The 23815-nt window shown below is 35.0% G+C and overlaps 1 protein-coding gene across 4 annotated transcripts in view; it reads right to left on the bottom strand.

Moving 5' to 3' along the window:
- The window catches only part of LOC101083672 (ADP-ribosylation factor-like protein 5A), a 761586-nt gene that overhangs the window by 320346 nt on the left and 417425 nt on the right, over nucleotides 1–23815 (bottom strand). For 3 of the 4 annotated variants that reach the window (XM_045054468.1, XM_045054469.1, XR_006595697.1), the window contains 2 exons: nucleotides 19268–19442; nucleotides 16791–16910 (listed from right to left, as the gene is read on the bottom strand). The gene's annotated coding sequence lies outside the window, so the exon portion shown is untranslated. The remainder of the gene's footprint in view (nucleotides 1–16790; nucleotides 16911–19267; nucleotides 19443–23815) is intronic. The other variant, XM_045054470.1, reaches the window with a different exon arrangement.

Raw genomic sequence — 23815 nt, 5'->3', positions numbered from 1 at the left:
CAAAACTAGGAGGATTTTGCCCTGACATCTGTTCCTTATAGAAAATAAAATTAGCCTACTGATTTTACACTGTACAATTATACCATTTTAATATATTGAGAAAAGAGAATTTTAACCAATTAAATTATAGCAAATTGCAAATAACTATATCGCTTTATTCTGAATCCCAGTAAAGCAAATGTATCAAAAGGGAGAATGCTCACAATTAATACACCAGATTGACTGCTACTCTCAAATACCAGCATAAAAGACAGTTTTATCATAGTATCATCATAAAAAATAAAAATATAAACAATGTCCATTTTTCCTGTTTGTCTTTAAAGTCAATACACACTTAATATTTCAAGGAGTAAACATCAGTAGACAAAAGTTTTCATTATAAAACTTACAAGATGCCAAGACATTTCCAAGAGGGGAATAACCTACTAAAAATGTCTATTTTTATTTAAATAATTTAAATTTATGTACTAGAAATGCACTGTCCAAAATGAAAGTCACTGGCCACATATGACTAATGAACACCTGAAATGTGGCTAGTGTGACCTTAGAACTGAATTTTTTATTTTACTATTTTAAAATTGAATATAAACGTATAAATTGAAATTTGAAATTGTTAATTCAATTACTGGAAAATGTTTAAGTAAATTTGGAACAACAAGCATGTAAATCTACTTTTTAAACTCAGTTTTATTAAATCTAAATACAGATCATGTAATCTTGATGAAAATTTAGTATAAAACTTGAAATACGTAAAAATTTCAAATATTTAGTAAAAAAAGGTTTTGTACTAAGAAAATAATATAAAAATCTCTCAAGTAAGTTTTACATTGATTACATGTTAACATAATCTTTTAGATATATTGGAATTAAAACTCATTATTAAAATAGGTATCTACTTTATATTTAATATTAAATAATAACATGTAAGATATGTGTTATATCTAAAAATTAGTTTCTTTTTTTTTACTGTTGCAATGTAAGTACAAGAAAAGTTAAAGTTGCATGTATTTTGCTTTACACTTTCTTCAGAGAACATTATGAAAATTATACCTATCTTGTACACACAACTACTTTTCTGTGTTCCTCCTTTTCTCTCTCCCTTCTTTCCTTCATTTTTTATTTCTTTACAAAAAAAGACACGGCCACTTTTTTTCTAAATGTTATTTTAGTTTGGATATATTAATATAGATACCTGTTGATTTATTCAGATAATTGTTACTGTTTTCAAGATATTTATTAGATTTTAGATTTTGAGCATTGATTTGTTATGTAAACAAATAGCATAGAAAATAATTCTCATAGCATTATAAGCATTATAAACTTTGGTGAACTTAATTATTTTCTTGTTAAAATATAAGGTACTTAGAAGAGTGATCCAGGGGCGCCTGGGTGGCTCAGTCGGTTGAGCGTCCGACTTCAGCTCAGGTCACGATCTCACGGTCCGTGAGTTCGAGCCCCGCGTCGGGCTCTGGGCTGATGGCTCAGAGCCTGGAGCCTGCTTCTGATTCTGTGTCTCCCTCTCTCTCTGTCCCTCCCCCGTTCATGCTCTGTCTCTCTCTGTCTCAAAAATAAATAAAAACGTTAAAAAAATTTTTTTTAAAAAAGAGTGATCCATATTTTAAAATATGGAGTGATCCATATTTTATTTTCTCTTACATTGTCTTGTTGCTTCCTCAATATCCTACTCCACACCTACTTCCTCCAAAGACTGTATGTGGCATAATGATAGGAATCTTATATTTACTGACTACTTTTTTAGGATATAGTAGGAAATGGTAAAATCAAATCATATACTAACTTTTTTTGCTTAAAACTTCACTGCAGCAAACAAAAACATGTTTTGAGTGAAATGAATTTTGAAAACCAATTATGAAACTGGTATTTTAAATGTACTTGTTAATCTTAGGTCCAATATTCCAATATTACTAGAAGTCATACAAAAATCTCTATCTAGTCAGAGAGAGAGAAAGCACACACAGAGGAGGGGCAGAGAGAGAGAGAGAGAGAGAGAGAGAGAGAGAGAATCTGAAGCAGGCTCCATGCTCAACAACCATGGGATAATGACCTGAGCTGAAATCAAGAGTTGGACACCCAACTGACAGAGCCACCCAGGCACTCCTCTTTCTTTGATTTGTAATTCAGCAATATTTTCTTCTACATTTTCATTTTTTAATTTTTTTTTATTTTTAAACTAAATACCTATTTTTTGATGTGGAGCTCTAGAATTTTAATACATTTTGAGAATCTGTAAATGCCATGACAACCAATATTCAGAACAATAACACCACCACCAAAATCCTTGATGTTGTCTCTTTATACTCACATCCTAACCCAATCCATAATACATGGAAAACTGATCTGTTCTCTATCACTATCATTTTGTCTCTTTCAAAATGACATTGAAAGGGAATAGTATAATATGTAATATTTTGATTTGGGCTATTTTCATTCAGGATAATGTCTCTGAAGTTCATCTCAGTTGTTTCATGTGTCAATGATTTTTTGATTTTAATTCTTGAGTAGTTTTATATTGTATGGATACACTACTTTTGTTTCTCTGTTCATCCATAGGATATTTGGATAGTCCAGTTTTATGAACAAGCAATCTTTAGATTATACAAATACTTACTAGAAAGTTATACAAATACTTACTATATGACCCAGGAATTCTAATCTGGCATATTTATACTAGAGAAATAAAACTTAACGTTCATGCAAAAAATGTTCACACAGGCGTTCAGAGATAAATTATGATCAGGATTCTAGAGCTCTTTATATATTCCAAATGCAAGTCCTTTATTGGGTATGTGATTTGCAAATACTTTCCCTAGTTTGTATTTTCATCCTCTTAATAAGGTATTTCACACATCTTTTTAAAAATGAGATCCAATTTGCCATTATTTTTTTGTTTTATGGATTTTATTTTGATGTTCTGTCTAAAATTCCCTTGCCTAACTCAGTTTCCAAAGGTTTCATCTGTGTTTTCTTCTAAAAGTTTTATAGATTTATGCTTTACATGTATGTCTATCATTCAGTTGGAGTGAGTTAGTATAAATCAATGTTTACTTCTTTCAATATGGATGTCTAATTAATTGTTCTAGCATCAAATGCTAAAAATAACATTCGTTAGCCATTGAATTGCTTTCACAAATTTGTAAAACTTCAGTTGCCCACTTTTGTAGAATTTTAACATTCCATTCTGTGTCAATGACTTAATGTATTTACCCTTTGGCCAATAACATACTTATTGAATATAATTGTTTTATAGCAGGTCTTGAAATTACTTAAAGTGTTCCCCCCAACTTTATTCTTCTTTCTCAAAATTGTTTCAGTTATTCTAGGTACTTTTAATTTACACATTAATTTTATCATCAGATTATATATACTGACCAAAAATCCTGTTGTGGCTTTAACTGGCATTACATTAAATATATATACATCAATTTGATGATATTAAAATATTTACTACATGGAGCCTTCCAATTCACAAACATAGCATATACCTCCATTTATTTTGGTCTCCTTTTATTTTTTTCGTCAGCATTTTTTAGATTTCAGGAAACATTATGTTCATGCTTTGCTAGTTTTGTACCTAAGTATTTCAATTTTTTGGAGCTTTTTGCAAAATTTTAGAGAGAGACAGAGAGAACACAAGTGGAGGAGGGGCAGAGGACGAGAGAGAGAGACTCCCAAACAGGCTCCATGCTGTCAGTAAGTAAGTACATAGGTCTGACATGGGGCTCTCGATCCCATGACCTGGGATCATGACCTGAGCTGCAATCAAGAGTCAGACACTCAATCAACTGAGCCAACCAGGGACCCCATCTTGGAATTACTTTAAATGGTATTTCTTAAATCTAAATTTCCAATTGTATGTTGTTACTGTATAGAAATACAATTATTTTTTGTTTGTTGATCTTGTACGCTACGAATTTGCTAAACTAGTTATGTGCATATTTTCTACAGAGTACTTGGAAAGTCTACATAGGCAATAATATTATTTGAAAATGGAGAATCTTTTAGGGCACCTGTGTGTCTCAATGGGTTAAGTGGCCAACTTTGGTTCAGATCATGATCTCATGGTTTGTGGGTTCAAGCTCTGTATTGGGCTTCAGATCTTCTGCCCTCCTCTCTCTCTGCACCTACCCTACTCACTCCTTCTCCCTCTCTCTCTCTCAAAATAAATAGGCATTAAAATTTTTTTAAATAAATGTTAAAAAGAATGGAGAATTTTGTATGTCTTTTCCCCCCATCTATGTGATTTTTATTTCTTTTGCCTGCCTTATGACAATGGTAGGATATCCCAGTATAATGTTGAACAGGAATGATCACAGTTAATTTTTTTGCCTTTTTCCCATTCATGAAAGAGAACATTGACTTTTTTATTATTATTGAGAATGGTGTTATATATACAGGTTTTTTTTTTTGTTTGTTTTGTAGATGGCTCTTTTCTATTCCTGATTTGCTGAGAGTCTTTACCATGAATTAATGTGAAATTTTTCTGAAATTTCTTGAAATTAATACTATGATTATTTTCTTTAGACTATTAGCAGATTACATGGACTGACTTTTCAATAATGAGTCAATCTTGCATTTTAGGAATTAACTCTACTTGGTCATTATCTACTAGTATTTTGCCTCCCTCTTTTACCTATTCATTTGGATGAATTTTGATAATTTGTGTTCTTTAAAGAATTGGTCCATCCTCAAGTGTAGAATTTATGTTTGGAGAGAGAGTTTTGGGTTTCCCTTAGTATCCTTTTGATGTTTATAGGGTCTATTGGGATACAGCCTTTCTGCATTCTTTTAATAACTTTTTATGACTAAAATGTAATAATACAAACTTGATGGGGCGCCTGGGTGGCGCAGTCGGTTAAGCGTCCGACTTCAGCCAGGTCACGATCTCGCGGTCCGGGAGTTCGAGCCCCGCGTCAGGCTCTGGGCTGATGGCTCAGAGCCTGGAGCCTGTTTCCGATTCTGTGTCTCCCTCTCTCTCTGCCCCTCCCCCGTTCATGCTCTGTCTCTCTTTGTCCCAAAAATAAATAAACGTTGAAAAAAAATTAAAAAAAAAATAAAAATAAAATGTAATAATACAAACTTGAAAGTTTAAAACAACTGAGATTTATTTCACAGTTTCTTTAGATCAAAAGTCCAGGCATGAGTGAACTGTGTTCTCTGACCAGGATCTCAAAAGAATGATCTCAAGATGTTAGCCTAGCTGTATTCCTTTCTCAATTCTTTCAAGCTCAGGCAATTGTTGGCAGCATTCACTTCTTTATCATTATAGTAGGGAAGCCTCTATTCTCTTGCAAGCTGTCAGCCTGGGAACTTTTCCAGTGGTCCACACTTCCTCATCCTGGAGCTTCCCCCACAGCCATGTGATCTCTCACACTGAACTTCTGACTTCTTTCTCACTGACCTTTGGTCCCAGGTTTAGCCAGTTCACTGATTAACTCAGACCATCTGGATAAGCTCTTTTCCAATTAATTCAAAGACATCTGTCCAGAACTTTTATTTATACGTAAAAAATCATTTCTGCTATACAACACAATATGATCAGAGGAGTGAAAGCCCATCATATTCACAGGCTATGCCTAAAATCAAAGAGAGGAAATATACAATGTGTTTACACCGGGGAGAAAAAAATGGAAGTCATCTTAAACTTCTTCCTACTACAATTTCTTTTTTTTTTTTTTTTACGTTTTGTTTACTTTTGAGAGAGAGTGCGAGGGACAGAAGAAAGGGGAACAGAAGATCTGACTTGGGCTCTGCGCTGACAGCCGCAAGCCCAATGCAGGACTCAAACTCACAAACCTTGAGATCATGACTTGAGCCAAAGTCAGATGCTCAACCAACTGAAGCACCCAGGTGCCCTGCTACCACAATTTCCGATATTATTTTTGTCTCCTCTCAGTTTTCCTTATTAGTCCTAGTAGAGGCATATCATTTTCATTTATCTTTCCAAAGAACTAGATTTTGATGTCATTGATTTTTCTGTTTTTAATTTTCAATTTCATTGATTTCTGCATTCTTTATCTTCACTGCTTATATTCTTCTGATACCATAGGTTTATTTTCTCTTTTTTTCTAGTTTCTTAAATTGGAAGCTTAAATTATGGTAGGAAATCTTCCTGTTTTCTAATGTAAATGTTTAATGGTATAAATTCCCCTCTAATCATTGCTTTATCTGTATCTCACAAATTTATTTTTATGGGATTTTATTTTTGTCTACATTTTCATTAAGTTCAAAATGTTTTCTAATATCATTTGAGGCTTTCTTTTTGACTGATAGGTTGTAATGAAGTATAGTTTTTTTTAATTTTTTTTCTTTCCAAATGTCTACTGATGTTTCCACTGTCATTCAGTTATTCATTTCTAATTTAATTTCAATATGAACTGAGGACTTTGCCTCATGGTGTTATTTTGTACTTCTATATTCTTGATTGGTTTCTGCCTACTACTTTTATTACTGAGAAAGGAGTGTTAAAATCTTGATTTGTAATTGTGGATTTGCCTATATCTCATTTCAGTTCTGTCAGTTTTTGTCTTGTATATTTTTAAGTTTTGTTGTTCAGGGCATGCACATTTAGAATTGTTATGTCTTTTTAGTAAATTAAAACTTTTATCATTATATAGTGTTCCTCTTTATCCTAGGTAATTTCTTCTGTTCAACTTTCTTTCTGATGTCATTTCTGTCTGAAGATTTTTCTTTAGCAATTATTTTAGAACAGATCTGCTGAAAACAGATTCTCTTAGTTTTTCTGTATTTGAGAATGTCTGTATTTTATCTTCATTTGTGATAGATGTTTTTTCCTGGATGTAGAATTAAAGCTAACAACTCTTTTAACACTTTAATATTGTTGTGCTACTTCTCTTTGTCCTCTGTAGTTTTGAAGTGAAATCCACAGCCATTCAAATTGTGCTTCCCATAGGTAACGTGTCATTTTTTTCTGGGGGTTGTCAATACATTTTCTTTGGCTTTAATTTACAACAATTTGTTTATGATGTGTGTTAGTGTGGAAATATATGGGCTTAACCTGTTTGGGGTTTGGGGGGCATTTTTATTGAACTTACAGCTTTATATGTTCTGATAAACTTTTGAAGTTTTCAACTGTTCAACTTTTACATCACCAGTCTCTCAGACTCTGAGGACACAAATGTTAGAACTTTTGTGTTTCTCTTGTACATCCCTGAGGCTGTTTATTTTTTAAATTCTTTGTATTGTTCAGATGGAATAATTCCTGTCGACATACCCTCAAGTTCACTCTATCTTCTGTCACCTTTATTTTATCACAAAGCCCAATCAGTACAGCTTTCATATCTATTATTACATTCTTAGTTCAAAAATTTCCATTTTGTTCTTTTTTTAATGTTTATTTATTTTTCTGAAAGAGAAAGATAGAGACAGAGTGTGAGCAGGGAAGGAGCAGAGAGAGAGGGAGACACAGAATCCGAAGCAGGCTCCAGGATGTCAATACAGAGAAAGCCTGATGTGGGCTTAAACCCACAAACCTTGAAATCATGACCTGAGCCAAAGTTGAACGCTTAACTGACTGAGCCACCCAGGTGCTCCATTTTGTTCTTTTTTTTTACATTCTCTATTTCTTTGTTGATACTCTGAATTTTTCCATTTTTTAAAGTGTTCATGACTGCTTCTTGGATCACTGTGTAATAGTTAAATACTTTGCTAGAAAATCATATCTGTGTAATTTTGTTGATGTTAGCTGATTGTTTCCATTTTAGTTGAAACTTCCTTGGTTCTTCCTTTGGGGAATAATTTTGGATCAGATCTTGGACACTTTCCTTATTATGTTATGGGACTCTGAGTTTTATCTAAATTCTAAGGAGGATTTTTAATTTTTTTTTAAATAGGCAATCAACCCATTTTCTTTCAAGTCACAAGGTCCAATCATCCTTCTGTGGGTTGTTGTGTCAATGTTAGTTCATTTTTCAAATCCTTTGCATTACTTTTCAGACCTTTCCTTGGTGTGCACCAGTCATTGCTCAATCTGAGTCCTCGCTGGTGGTCAGCTATCAAAGTGTTTGTTATGATGATTAAGATTATACCCATGCATGCAAAAGTTGGGACCAGCCCAGTATTTCATTCTTTATGAATTTTCTTCTTGGGCTTCTTCCTCTGTATGATCTCCTGGGTACATTGTGGCTCCCTGGATCTCCCTTTTCCAATGACAAGAGGACAGAGACAACAAAATAAAGCAATAGCAATAGGTTGGAGTGAGATTGTTGATTGTAGAGAAAGCTTCCTGTTCTCAGAGTTTTGTTTTTTGTGGGCTCTCATTATTGCTTCTTCCACCACTACCTGACAGTTACTTGAAATTTGGAGTGTGAGCAAACAGATAATAATAAAAGGTGGGAGGAAGGCTCCTGAATTTCTGTACCTTGGTGTTTACTTCCAGGTTACAGGTTGCATTCTGATCAAGACATACTGAAGAAAAAAAAAGTGCTAAAGTAATTGCCACCTCCAAGGTACTTCTGGTGTTCTTGTATAATCCTCTGCTACTACTTACCTTTCAGAGGCCTAAAATGCTTCTTGATGTGCTGGATGTATTCACATGGATAGAAATGATAGAGGTTGCTTAGTCCATCTCTTCCGGAACTGGACTTCCATAACCATTTCTGATTATACACATTCTGTGAGTCATTGGCCTGAGTTTATATCTTGCGTCTACTCTAAAAATTCTAAAATCTTTCTGTTTCCCCCTACCTAATTTCAGATGCCTTATTTAAATATCATCTTTGATGCTTTAAGCATGCATCTACCAAAGCTTTCTTTGCTGAAAATGACTTTTAGATGACACTTGGTCATGGAAATCTAAACTTCTTTTTTTCTTAAGTTTATTTATTTATTTGAGACAGAGACAGTGTGAGTAGGGGAGGGGCAGAGAGAGAGGGAAAGAGAGATTCCCAAGTAAGCTCTGCACTGGCAGTGCAGAGCCCGACACAGGACTCCAACTCACAACACCATGAGATCATGACCTGAGTTGAAACCAACAGTGAGATGCTTAACTGACTGAGCCACCCAGAAGCCTCTGGAAAGTCTAAAATTCTTAAATATTCTTCTTCATCACATATTATTCTTCAAGTCACTGAAGGAAACAGATGATAATAATGGCCAGCAAAGGGACGATTATTAATAGATGAGGCTTGAATGCAACACCCAATCTGAAAACTTAAACCTGGGGAGCTGACTTTGATGTTGTAGGCTTAGAAAGGCAAGGTTTACTGCTATTTTTCCCAGACACCAGTCTGATTTTCTTGATTTTTCTATAAATGTGCTTGATTTTCTACCAATGTGAGGGAAGGGTAGAATAATCCTTTCCTTGAGGAGTATAGATTTTCTGGTTTTAAAAAGGGGAAGAGATGCTTTTACAATGGACACTGCTTAAGTTAAACCCGGAATTGTTGCTATACAGATAATGAAAGCTTGAAGAAGAATTTTTCTTTCTGTTTTTGCTTCCCAATTAGATTATTCAGCACCTTTCACATTTTGAAACTCAATTAATGAAGAACTGAGTGATTTCCATCTGCATGGAAATAATCTGAAATGCTTGCCTTGCTGAAAAGATGTATTAAAGTGGATCTTCAAACAGAATTTTGGAGAAAGTAAATTATGTTTGAAGAAAGTTTTTCATATTTCACTTTTACTGATGTACATTTGTCTAAACTATAAGAATACTACTGTTTCATTCAAGGATAAAATATATTGCAATATATTTTCTCTTATAACCATGGAAGTTTTTGGGTCCAAATGTCACAGAGCAAAGTCAACTTGATTACTTTTCTGGTTGCGTGTTATGTAATTAAAGCTGTTGCACTCTGCCATGAGGAGAGTGAAGATTCTATGCTATCAGAATGGGGAGTGCTTTGGAGAATTTAGAATCAGAAACAACTGAATTTGGGTTCCAGAAGTGTAAAGTTTGGGTTGAATTTTGATTAAAAAAAAGAAATTCAGTAAAGTTGAAAATCTATTTTCTGTCAAATTTGAATGCAATTATGATATTTAAATCACTCCCCTATTAGAAAAAATATGCAAATAAATATCACTACCCTGAATTTTTTTAAAATTTGTTTTTAGTTTATTTATTATTCTTAAGAGATAGAAACAGAGCATGAGCAGGGGAGGGGCAGAGAGAGGAGGAGACACAGAATCTGAAGCAAGCTCCAGGTTCTGAGCTGTCAGCACAGAGCTGGACGCGGGGCTTAAACTCACGAACCAGGAGATCACGACCTGAGCTGAAGCCGTATGCTTAACCGACTGAGCCACCCAGGCACCCCTACCCTGAATTTTTTTTAAACAAATCTCTTTATCATCCCCATTTGCCTATCTTCCACAATTAAAGGCAGCAGCTGAATTAGACAGGTGTCCCCTCATGCAAGACATTCTTTCAGTCATGAATCAAAATATTGATGGCCCTAGTGACTCTCCCCAGGATTTTTAAAGTGCTGACTTTAGAGGAGGAGTTACTTTCCTACTCAGCAACTGGATAGTTTTTAATGAATAACTTATACAGCATTCTCCACGTTTCAATTACATTTGGAGTAGCTGATGCATAAACTCATTATTGACTCAGGATCTTGAGTTTTAAAGCAGTTTGCAAGGTATTTTTAAATAATGTTTAAATTGTACCTCTTTGATGTCACTACAATTATTTTCAAAGTGCCCATATTTTACCTGCATTTCTGCTCTAATTTCTCTCCTTGCATTTCCAAACAGCTGTTCCTTCCTTTTTTCAATTGCTCTTGTTTTATAAGCACCACTAATGAGCCAGTGAGAAGTCTACTGAATCCCCCCAAGCTGTAATAAATGTGAAGACAGAATTTTAAAACTAACTTTTATTTGTACACCATTTAAATTCTAAATCCAAAGTTAAACACACACACACACACACACACACACACACACACACATTACTGAAGCTAATTTTCCTTTTTTCTTATTCATGAAAAACAATCTTTGGCTTCTCTGAATGCATACAAACATATAAAGTACTATTTTGCAAATAATAATGCATACACAGAGTTTGCATAAAACAAAGCCAAAACATTTTGTTCATGTGTACATAGTGAAAAAAGTGGGCACTTGACTATATAGAATGATTTAAAAGGTTATATTCTTTGTACAGATCCACATCTGTACCACACAAGAAAATAGTAGTATCTCTTAACATCTTGAAGTTCCATGGTCAAGTTCTGCTCACCTGAATTTTCAAGTCTTCTTAATCTTTAAAGTGTCTTATATGTCTACATACTGTCCAGTATCTGCCATTCCTAATTGGTCTGTGAAATCAATTCTAGAATTTCATAGGTATTATCTTTAGGATCACCTTCATTCCAAGATCTTCAAATCTTCGCACAAATTACTCTGTTCTGATTTCTAGCTACTCATGACATGTTTAGATTTAATTACCTGAGTTTGAACACTGTGTTTTGATTCACATCAGCAATTTTGGGGGAATTTTTACATTTGCCACTCTCAGGTGTACACATGATGGCTTAAAGGCAAGAGTAAACAATTCAGATAGGCATAACCATGGTAACGTTATCTTCCTTGGCCACTGAGGATGACATATTGACTACTTGCAACCTTTAAGTGGTTATTAAGTAAGTGGCAAACTGTATTATAAATGCAGAAATATATGACAATGAGAGATGAAAACACAATGGAATCAGGGCACAAGAAAAAATGCAAGATTAGTGAACAATGATGAAGAGACAGTGTCAAAAATGTCAATAGCTTAGAAATCTACACTCCTGTTTTAAAAAAAGTGGCCAGATGAACTGACTCATTGAGTGTCCTGTCCTTGAATCCATTAGAAACTGAGGTTTCATGGTTATCTGCCAGCCCAGAACCTGGAGACACATGTACATCTGGAGAGTCACAACTAATAGGATCAGCAACTGCTGGAGCCATACTCTGTTGGGGACACTTAGATGGTAATTTCGATGAACTGTTGGAGGCTGAGTATAGATGTGCATGTGAGTAGATCCCAGTCTGAGAGGGATCCCAACACCTTAGCAGAATTTAGCTCCAGGAGCCTTCCCAGGTTCTCACAGTGAAAATCCTAGAAGAATGCACTAATAATTCCGGCAGGGAGAAGGGAAGAGTAATCACTGCCAAATATACTCAGTCTTCTCTACAACACACGCCTCTGGTTTGGGGAAAATACTCCGGGACCTATATCTCAGCTGAGGGAAGGACATTTATTCTCTCTAGTGTGTTCAAAACTCTTCTTCTGGTCAGAAAGATTTTCAGCAGAGTTGTAAGACAAGGAAGAATCTAATGGAAAATGCAGATGCCTGGAGGCAACTCAGGGATTTAGCCCTGACCCTTGATTACAGTAGCCCTCCTGGCCATCACCCATATGATATAAACTATAGATAACAACAACTATATTCACTGTGAGGAGTTACTTTTTTTGTTTGTTTGTTCAATACGAGGTGACTTAAAAAATTATTTTGTAATGTTTATTTATTTTTGAGAGAGAGAGAGAGAGAGACAGAGCACAAGCAGGGGAGGGGCAAAGAGAGGGAGGCACAGAAACTGAAGCAGGCTCCAGGCTCTGAGCTGTCAGCATTGAGCCCAACACAGGACTCAAACCCACAAACTGTGACATCATGAGCTGAGCTCAAGTCAGATGCTTACCTGACTGAGCTACCCAGGCGTCCCCAAGAGATGACTTTTTTTTTTTTGAGAGAGAGTTTGTGAGCAGGAGAGAGGGGCAGAGGAAGAAAGAGAGAGAGAGAGAGAGAGAGAGAGAGAGAGAGAGAGAATCCCAAGCTGGTTCCATGGTCAGTGCTGAGTCTGACACAGGGCTCAATCCTACAACCTTGGGACCATGACCTAAGCTGAAATCAAGAGTCAGATGCTCAGCCAACTGAGCCACCCAAGTGGCCCAGAGGATTCACTTTTAAAGAATAAGTGTGGTGGCCCAAGTGAAATTTCATTGAGCAATAAAAATTGATCCTCAAACTTTATATAGGACTTGCATTTTTAGGACATTAAAATCATAAAATTCCCTTAGTTGGCTTTGTAGAGATTATAATATGTCTTAAAATTCAGTATCCCTTGGACACTCGGAGCATCTATTCTATAATCTTACGTATGTTAATTTAATCAAACCTGTGGGCTTTTAAAAAATGTTTGCATAAACAATTTAATAACACTACTGGTACTACACATGAATAGGAAACAATGCCTTTTGTACTCTAATCAGGGATATCACACCTATTTTCACATTTTGTCTTTAGTTATAAACTATTAGAAAGCATAAAAATCTGGTGAACAAGTTACATAGGCCTGTTGTGTTTTCTGGTATTGACACTAACATAGTTCACTATTTTATTATTTACTATAAGCATATTTTACAAAGCCCTCCCTTGGAAAATCCTTTTATTTACTTTAGTAATTATTTCTCATTAGTACAGATTATTCACATTTTCACAGCTCTTATAAATGGGGTCTCATGTAATGACATGAGCCATCATACCTGAAAATTAGTAATGTCATAAAGCATGTTCTGCTACTGGATAGGTTCAAATATACAGTGAAGAAAGACATTAGGTTCTATTTGCCAGGCTGAAAAGAGTTTGACAACTCTGTAATGCTGCTTTGGAGCAGACATCTTCAACCATACTGAGGGAAGGATTAAAATCCAGTCCTTACAACTTGCTATTGTATTTTGAAAATAATAGAGACTTGGCTAGGAATCTCCATAATCATTGCTGGATTAAGCAAAACACAACATACACACACACACACACATACACACACACACACACACACACACACACACACATAAACACCTGCTATATCTGTTTAATCTAGCATCAGATAATACAAATGAAAGGCAATTCTTTAGCCTTTTTTATTGTACACACATATGACAGAGAACATTGGAAGACACTAATCTATTGCTGTCAGATTTCTGTCTTCCGGAAATGGAAAGTACTAATCCAGCAAGGATCCTACTTCCTGATAGTTGTTGTAGCATATTTTGGTGGCACTATTGGTTGTAAGAGATAATGGAACATCTCCAAAACCAAGAATCTCTCACAATCTTCCCACAGAGCTATTATTAAGGCTTCTTGGGACCAGCTCTCCCTGAGAACAGTTCAGCATTAGCATAGGTGAATACATATCTTAGCGTTCCAGCCCTGACTCAGAAGCAGTAGTTGCTAAAGTGCCCACGCTTGTTTCTGTATGTATGTTTATTACACAAGTATTCACCGAGAGAAGGACATATAATCACCAAAACAAACACAGTGTGGGAGCATGTGAGGCACCATTTCTGGCAGTGGATACTGTCTGTTATTCCAACCCTTCCAGATCTCCTCGTGACACCCATAAAAGTTCTCTTTAAAGTGAGGGCAGCTTTTGGACTGTCTAATATAGATGAGGCTAGATGACTTTATCTGACTTTAAGTAAGTATATCATGAGATGGGATACTGACCTGATTATTTTGAGTTCATAATTATTATGATGGGCAGGATATTTGGAAATATACATAGATTATCTTGGAAAAAAAGAAGAAAAGCTGCTAGACACCTTTAAAATCTCTTATTGTTTACCACAGCATCATGAGATAGATATTACCTGATTTACCATCAGGCAAATAAGGCTGGAAAGTAATTTTCAAATTGCCCCAAGTCAAACAGATAGTAGTCAGTAGTGAAATTGTGGTTTGAACTCTTAGTGTTACACAAAAACACAGATATACATTTGGGCTCCACAAAATCATTTGCCTTTCCTACCCTGCTTACGGAAATATGAATTTCATGAGAGACACTAGTGAGTACATTCAGCTATGCTCCTAAGAAACATCCATTATGGAGATGGGAATTTGATTAAGCAGGGAAAACTTTGAACTATCTGAAGAGTGAGAAATAAAATAAATACATTGATTATTTAATTAAGGTCAGTGAGACAAAAGAACTTCAATAAGAAAAATAAGAATTATCAGAAAGCACCACAGCCTAAATAAGAAAGTGGGACTGTGAATGGGGATGAGGATAATAGATAAAAAAGGTAAACTCTGTTAGTTAATTTTGCTGGGTTGAAGGATATAGTTGTAGCTAAGAACTGTTACTTTTCCAATGCCTCTAATTTTCTCTTCTCAATATTCAGCCATGTACAGAACACTTTTAGAAATAAAATATTTGGGTGATAAAGTACAATCTCAGTAAGTAAGATAAAGGCATGGTAGTTTGAAGGAAAATGTTTACCATGGGGCTATATCTAACTTATACTTTTGTAATTTTAGCAGGTCACCTTTTGACAATCCTTCTTTCTTCTCATTTTTCTTATTAGAGAAGCAGAAAAAAATCAAATGGTTTCTAGAAAGAGTAGAAACCACATATTGAAGAACTGTAATGCTATATATGAACACAAAAACTATTAGTGTGCTTCAATTCCTCAAACACTCATATATATATATATATATATATATATATATATATATATATGTGTGTGTGTGTGTGTGTGTGTGTGTATATACACATATATGTGTATATATATACACACACACATATATGTGTATATATATATATATACACACACATATATGTGTGTATATATATATATACACACATATATGTGTGTGTATATATATATTTTATATATAAATAACTCAGTACAAAGTCCTCAAACTCTCTCTCTCTCTTTACATATATATATATATATATATATATATATATATATATATATGTATATACATATATATATAAAACTCAGTACAAAGTCACCAAATTACTATGACACCTACCAATTCTGATTCTTTAAACAGTAATTATTTCATGCGTCTTCTCTTTTTGAGAACAGTTGACAGTGTTATATTAGTTTTAGGTGTACAACATAGTTATTTGACCAGTTTATATATTATGCTATGCTCACCACAAGTGTAGCTACCATCTCTTACCACCCAGTGTTATTTCAATATCATTGACTATCTTCCTTATACTGTGCCTTTTGTTCCCATGACTTATTCTTTCCTTAACTGGAAGCCTGCACCTCCCAATCTCCTGCACCCATTTAGACCCTCATCACTCTCTTCTGGCAGACAACAGTTTGATCTCTTTACTTAAAGGTCTGATTCTGCTTTTTGCTTCTTTATTAATTTTTTTAAATTCCACTATGAGCAAAATCATATGGCATTTGTCTTTCTCAGTCTAACTTATTTCACGTGCCTTAATACCCATACTACCCAAAGCAACCTACAGATTCAATGCAACGCCTATCAAAATACCAATAGCATCTGCCACAAAAGTATAACAAATAATACTAAAATTTGCATGGAAACACAAAAACCCTGAATAGGTAAAGCAATCTTGAGGAAGAGGAACAGAGCTGGAGGTATCACGATTCCAGATTTTAAGGTAGACTACAAAACTACAGAAATCAAAACATTATGGTACTGGCACAAAAATAGACACAAATCAATGGCACATAAGAGAGCCCAGAAATCAACCCACACTTAGATGGTCCATTAATCTATGACAAAAGAGGCAAGAATATACAATGGGGAAAAGACAGTCTTTTCAGTAAATGGTGTTGGGAAAACTGGACAGCTAAAAGTAAAAGAATGAAACTGAACCACTTTCTAACACCACACACACAAATGCCCATGTATCTTAACATCAAAACATTTCCCCCTGATTTTTTCCCTTCACTTTTGGTGTCTCTGCTTTTCCAGTAGGCAAGACATACCTTAGGGTGCAAATTGTTATAATTTGTTACAACTCTGAAATTATTATAATTGAACTGATGTACTTACAAGGTCGGGTGGTCATATTGTTGGAAGCTGCTGCCCTCCTTTTACAGAGAATTTATTTTGTATATTTCATCAAATTCATGATGCCAAAAATTGTAAGAATGTTTTCAATCTTCTGAGTCACTAAAAAATAATAATAACTTCATGTTAAACCATGATCCAATGCTGTTTAAAACTCTCTCATTTCTTTTATATGTATTGAATGAATATTTGTATAGTTATTTAGACCTAAGTGTAATCATATACCAATCTTGTGAATGCATAAAAACAAATTTTCAGTAAAATAGTTTATTCAGACATTCTAAAACCTCCTCACATTCAAAATCCAAATCTTCTGACATGGAATATTTATTGTTCTTATCCTGCTGATGACATCATCCTCTGTTCCATGAGTACCATTAGTGATGCAGCCTTTGTTAATGCTATTTCCTTTGAGATAGTATTCTCTTCTATAAGATAGGTTCATTTATGCTTATACAGTGCTTTGAACAATCCCCTCTACCATATATTAGGTCTTAAGGAAAGATTTCACTTGCAAGCCAAAGTCACCTAGAGTAAACAATCTCAACTCTTACTTGTCCTACTGTCTTACAGAGAGGAGTGCCAGAAACATGTTGCTTTGCTAGACATACAGTGAGGGAATGCGATCGAATGGAAGGAACCTATTCCATCCCGTTACTCCCACTTCTTCCTTCTAGAACACTAATGAAAAATAACTACTACTGGGAACATGAACAGGCTGCTTCAGGACTTAGGCAGTCTGGATTCAGGCATCAGCTCAAATTTTGCCTGAGAATGCCAGCTGCCCCAAATCTGGGGATTTTAGATTCCTTGGGATGTTCAACTCTGGGAGCAGGAAGACACCAAAACCACAGAAAGCTTACCATGGATGGAGCTCATTCTACTGGGATACCAGGGAGCCCTGAATTCCAGGTAACTCATTATCCAAATCACTAGAGTGAGCCAATCTTTCAGAGGAAGTTTTGTACATCCTGCTCCTTGTGTCCTATTGCACCAAGATGCTAACATCTCTGTGAGTTTTGATGTTGGTATCAGAAAGTTGCAGACAAAAATGAACACTCACATTCCATTTTTAAGTGGACCTGAAATATTTTGTTGACTGAAGCACTGATGAGGTACAGTTGTCCTGTCTTGCCACCAGGAATATCAACCAAGTTCATGGCAACTCTTTCAGGATTGCTTCCTGGATGTCAGCAATGGCAAGAAGCCACAGATTATAAGATACAGCCCAATTTCTATCATGCCAAAATGTGAATGATGTAAGTGTTTTAGGATCTTTAAAATATTTGCTCTTCACACACTCTCCATTCTCCCCCTTTTCTCTGTTTAATACAAATTGAAAGAAGGGAAAATATGCTATAGTCTCATTCATAAGAACACACTAGGGACTCAATGTGTTATCAAACCAGAAGCCTATTAAAGTTTAAGAGAAAAAGTAATATTTGTCCCTAAGAATTACTGATTAATTTTGTACTCTGAGGCAATAGAGGACAAACATATTTTGATTGTCACTCAAATTTTGAGGATTTCACTGGGACATCCTCTCTACTTGACAATCCTATGTATGTACTATTAATTTACATTTACAAAGTTCTGCATTCACAAGCGAGTGATAATCGCTTATCCAACATTCTTAAAATAACCACTATGTGTTTAGGACATAAACCTGAGTTTTCCTCAAATCTCAAAATTTAGATAAATATTATTTCCTCAATTTCATAGATGAAGACATTGAGGTTTCAAGGGTTTCATTTTCCAAGAACATTAAACTATCAAGAGGTCAACTTGGCTTTCAACCCACATCTCTCTGACTCTATCACATCATCACATGTGGTCTTCTGCTTACCAATCAGCAATATTCAGAAGGGTTAAAAAAAGTTGCCTGAGATCACACACAGTGATTGTTAGATTCAGACTCTAGTCTAGGCTCTGCCAGTCAAAATGGATGTTTACTTTGTGTTCCTCCACTTATTTTACAGTTACCTGAACCGTATGCCTGAATCTGCTCAATCATTATCCTTGCATTGAGGGGTTTTCCAGTCTTATGGCTCTTGAACAGAAATCATAAATAAGCCTAGTAACTCTGTTCCCTTAAAATTCATATCTATTTATTCTTCTCCCATGCACTTCTTGAACAAGACAATCTATAAAGGTTTAACATTTGGTTAGATTTGAAATTTTCATTATTAATCTGGCTAAGTAGTTTACAGGTTTGGGTGACTTTATACACTACTGTTACATTTGATATATCTGGACATCAAGTTTCTTTTTTGATTATTCTTTTTATTAAATTGATTACTTTTTTCCTCTCAAAAGTTGCTCAGTAGCTCAAATAGGATTAACTGGTTATTTCATTTCTTGGCTTAAAATTTTATTCACAACTAAAATGAGAGATCCTCCTGAAAGTGACTATATGACATCATATGACTATTAGGAATATTCTTAAGAAGCATGGATACCTTAATTTAAGGAAGTGCATCCACTGACAAGTTGTACTCCCTGAGCGGAGAAGCTGACTTTGAGACCGAGAAGCTGATGAGAATCAAGATTGCTTCACCAGTGAGTATGGAGCCACTGCCAAGAAGACAAAGATGAGGACTGAATCCACACACTGAACAGGATACTGAACAGGTTCTATGGATAAGCACAATTTTATAGGTGAGGAAGCTCTAATGTTTTTGCTATGGTTATGTATATTATTATCAAGCCTCATGAAAAGTATAAATCATCCCACAGTCTACAGTTCTTTTTACCTGTACCTCCCACACAGAAGTTTCATCAAAATTTAAAAGTGCTGACCATGGGCATCTGGGTGGCTCAGTCGGTTAAGCGTCCGACTTCGGCTCAGGTCATGATCTCACGGTCCGTGAGTTCGAGCCCCACGTCGGACTCTGTGCTGACAGCTCAGAGCCTGGAGGCTGCTTCAGATTCTGTGTCTCCCTCTCTCCCTGCTCCTCCCCCACTCATGCCCCCCCCCCCTCTCTCTCTCTCTCTCAAAAACAAATAATAAAATAAAAAAAAAAGTGCTGACCAGATTTTAAAATAGTACTTGGGAGTGGTCAGCAAATATTCTCTTGATTGAATTTTCAAGTTATGTCCAGAAAAAATAGAGTTCAGTAAAATGCTGAACTGTAAACTAATTTGCGAGGGTTGATGTGCAATGAGAAGGTTCCAGGGAAAGAAGCAGTGCATATCATCTAGCTATCTTTCTTTCTTGTTATCAGCTATACAACTGACTGTGGTGTCTCAGTCATCTCATTTATAAATGAGGTTTCCAGCAATTATTATCATATTTGGGTTTGAAAGAGCTGGATCTAATATTTTATGACTCTTTAATTTTCTGTTTTCTGAGAAGAACTATTTGTTGTGCACACTTGAAATGCAAAAAAAAAATTTATAGGGGTTAATATGATCTTGTCTTGCTTTTGATGCATAATAATTTGTATTATAAAAGCTTCAGAAGTAAGTACATAGTGAAATTAATCAGTGAGAACAAAGGGGACATTTCTGCATATGAATAAAAGCTTATATCACAGCATACAGCTAAACTCTGTCTTTATTCAGGGTACTTATTATGTCTCCTGAATTGGTTTAAATAATTCTTAAGGGGACATATCATACAACAGGAGTTCTAGAACCCAGGAGATTAACCAGTATAAGTAAGTCCTTAAGAACATCAGACATGTCAATGGTTGAAAGTGATCACAAGGAAGGGAGAATGGGAGGCAGTAAGAGCATGTGAGAGATTATGAGTCTTCTTCCTGAAAGTGATTTATGCTAAGCAGAGTTATTTTCAGTAATGAGCTTTTATATTCAATTATATTCATTTTAAATATAGTGATTATGTAAAGCACATCATGTTGGTTTACTCCAAGCTCTTTAAATCCCCTAAACCTATCTAATACCACTCTTCAACTTAGATACAAAGAAAAATCTCAGCATCTGCCTGTACTAAGCAATCACATACCCAGCATCCTACCTCTCTGATTTCAATCCGTTTACCTTAAAATACGTTCTATCAAAACATACAAAAACAGAATAACAGATTTTGCCAAATTGTTCACTGTTATGTTACTCAAACTACACATCCTGTAGCAGTGCATACAAGTTGCTATTGCTCTATACCCTCATCAACGTTTATGAATGTCAGGATTTTTTTCTCAAGATATTGGGTAAAAATGAAAATGTATATCTCTTTATTTAGTTTGCAGTATGTTGAGTCTAAAAATATAGAGAAATTCTTTTATATTTAATTGCCATTCTGGTTTCTTACTTTTGTATATATTTGCCCATTTTCTAATGAGTTGTTTGCCTTTTATCTATTGATTACAAAGAAGGATAACTGTATATATCCTTTTATAGATATCCTATATATACATATACCCTTTGTTATTCATACATGTCACAAATATACTCCTCAAATTTGAGTCCACTTTTCACCTTTTTTGTTTCTGACCTTTTCTGTGCTTTGAGATGTGGGTTAAAAATAAAACATAATAACATTTATGTTTTATATGACTCTTTGTGCCCTAATTAAGGCATTCTTATCCATTTTCTTGTCATAGAAATAAATGCCTATGTGGGGCGCCTGGGTGGCGCAGTCGGTTAAGCGTCCGACTTCAGCCAGGTCACGATCTCGCGGTCCGTGAGTTCGAGCCCTGCGTCAGGCTCCGGGCTGATGGCTCGGAGCCTGGAGCCTGTTTCCGATTCTGTGTCTCCCTCTCACTCTGCCCCTCCCCCATTCATGCTCTGTCTCTCTCTGTCCCAAAAATAAATAAAAAACGTTGAAAAAAAATTAAAAAAAAAAAAAGAAATAAATGCCTATGTTATTGTCTCTCCTTACAAAATGTAGCATTTTTATTTAGGAATGTAATCCAAATGAATTTATTTTTCCAAGTGATTCAAGTTTGAGATAGTCTTTATCACAGAGAAACACCTGTCCACAGCACCATTTTCTTACATCTCAACCCTTTCGTCAGAGTATTATACTGCATGATTGACATCTATCAATATCCAAACATGCATAGGATTCACTGTGTACCCTCATTGTTCTTAAATTATGTGTTTGTCACTGCCCCAATACCTTACTTTATTGTGTACTCTAGCTGATATCAGTGAAGGCAAGTTCTCTAGCCTTACTCCCTCTCAAAGCATTCTTGCCAATCTTGGACTATGTGCTCCTCCATATAATACTTAGAATAAGCTAATTAGGTGCCATTAATAATAATATTAATAACAAAATATTTGAATATTTAAAATTATGGATTAAGATGGCAAGTTTACATCACTATAACAGTGTCTTCTCATGTGGAAGTATAAGGTATTGTTCCATTTATTTCAGTTTTGTTTTGTTATAAACATTTTTATAAGATCTAATCCTTAATGTCTTATTTTCCAGCAATTTCATTGGTATCAAATTAAAAAAATATTTTCCAACTTCTATCTGTAAATATTCAAGAATTAAAATTGATATGGTTTTTATACCTGTATTCCCAAATAATATTACTATACCTTATTACTTCAAATAAACTGTTTCAAACTATCAATTTTTTCCTTTGAAGACAATTAAATCTCCACAAGGATAATTAAATAAATATTTTTTCTACTGCCTGAGACCACCAATACAATAAATATAGTTAATGATAACAGCTGTATATGTATGATATTTTAAAGAAATATTCCTACTGTCTCATCTCTCTGAATAATATTTGCTTTATTTATCTTTTTTTTAAACGTTTATTCATCTTTGAAGACAGAGACAGAGCATGAGAGGGGAAGGGGCAGAGAGAGGGGAGACACAGATGCAGAAGCAGGCTCCAGGCTCCAAGCTGTCAGCACAGAGCCCGATGTGGGGCTTGAGCTCATGAACTGTGAGATCATGACCTGAGCCGAAGTCAGACACTCAACCGACTGAGCCACCCAGGCACCCCTATTTATCTTTTTTAATATGTTATCACATCGAGATCGTCTTTTTCCACACTCAGTGTTTCTATATTTGGATCAACATCTATCAATCTACTTTGTAAGATTTGCCTTTTGAATTACATTTTATATTTGTTTTCATTTTTATTTTGGTTTAGTTTTTTTGTTTTGTTCGTATTACTTTATCCCTTTTTGTTTTGTTCGTATTACTTTATCCCTTTATTGTTTATCTTAATTTAAGATGCCACTTAAAAGATCTAAATTTATCCGTTGCTTTCATCCAAATTCCAAACAATTCAAGAATTTTGGAATGCTTAATATCCCACTATCCTTTCCATGGATTACATGATATTATTGCTCTCTCTATATATTTAGTTTTTGTTTTGTTTTGTACTATTGCAGAGAAATACATATTGATGTAAAACCTTCACATTTTTCTATAGTGACTCTTCCTTCTTGTAATTCAGACTTTTCTTTTGGAATATTTTATCTTCTTCCTGAATACGTGTTTGGGGTTTTCTTTGCTGATGGTCTACTACTAACTTTTATATTAAATGATAATTAATATAAATAAAAGTGCACAGTAATTTTATCTCAGAATTTGAAGTTATTTTCCCACTGTGTGCTGACATACCTCTGTGCTAGAAAGATATTCTTTTAATGCTCATTTGCCAGTCATTTGCTTTATTCTCCTTTCTCCTTCTCCTTTTTTTCCAGAATTTCAATGGCAATATGCTTAGATGGGAGTTTATGTTGTTTTCTCTTTATCGATATTCACTAGGCTTCTTGAATTTGAGGCTTGACACCTTCCATCATTGCTGGTACTTCCAAAGTGATTATCTCTAAAAATTACCTCTCCTTTTTTGGTGTTTTTTTCTTTTCTTTTCTTTTCTTTTCTTTTCTTTTCTTTTCTTTTCTTTTCTTTTCTCTTCTTTCTTTTTTCTTTTCTTTTCTTTTTTTGTCAGTTAAATGACAATTGTTTTAGGGGCGCACGGGGGGCTCAGTCAGTTGAGCCTCCGACTTCAGCCCAGGTCATGATCTTACGGTTCATGAGTTTGAGCCCCGCGTCGGGCTCTGTGCTGACA

This window comes from Felis catus, chromosome A3 (assembly GCF_018350175.1).
Source record: "Felis catus isolate Fca126 chromosome A3, F.catus_Fca126_mat1.0, whole genome shotgun sequence".
In the NCBI taxonomy this organism is placed as follows: Eukaryota; Metazoa; Chordata; class Mammalia; order Carnivora; family Felidae; genus Felis; species Felis catus.
This window is presented reverse-complemented; position numbering and strand designations above follow the sequence as displayed.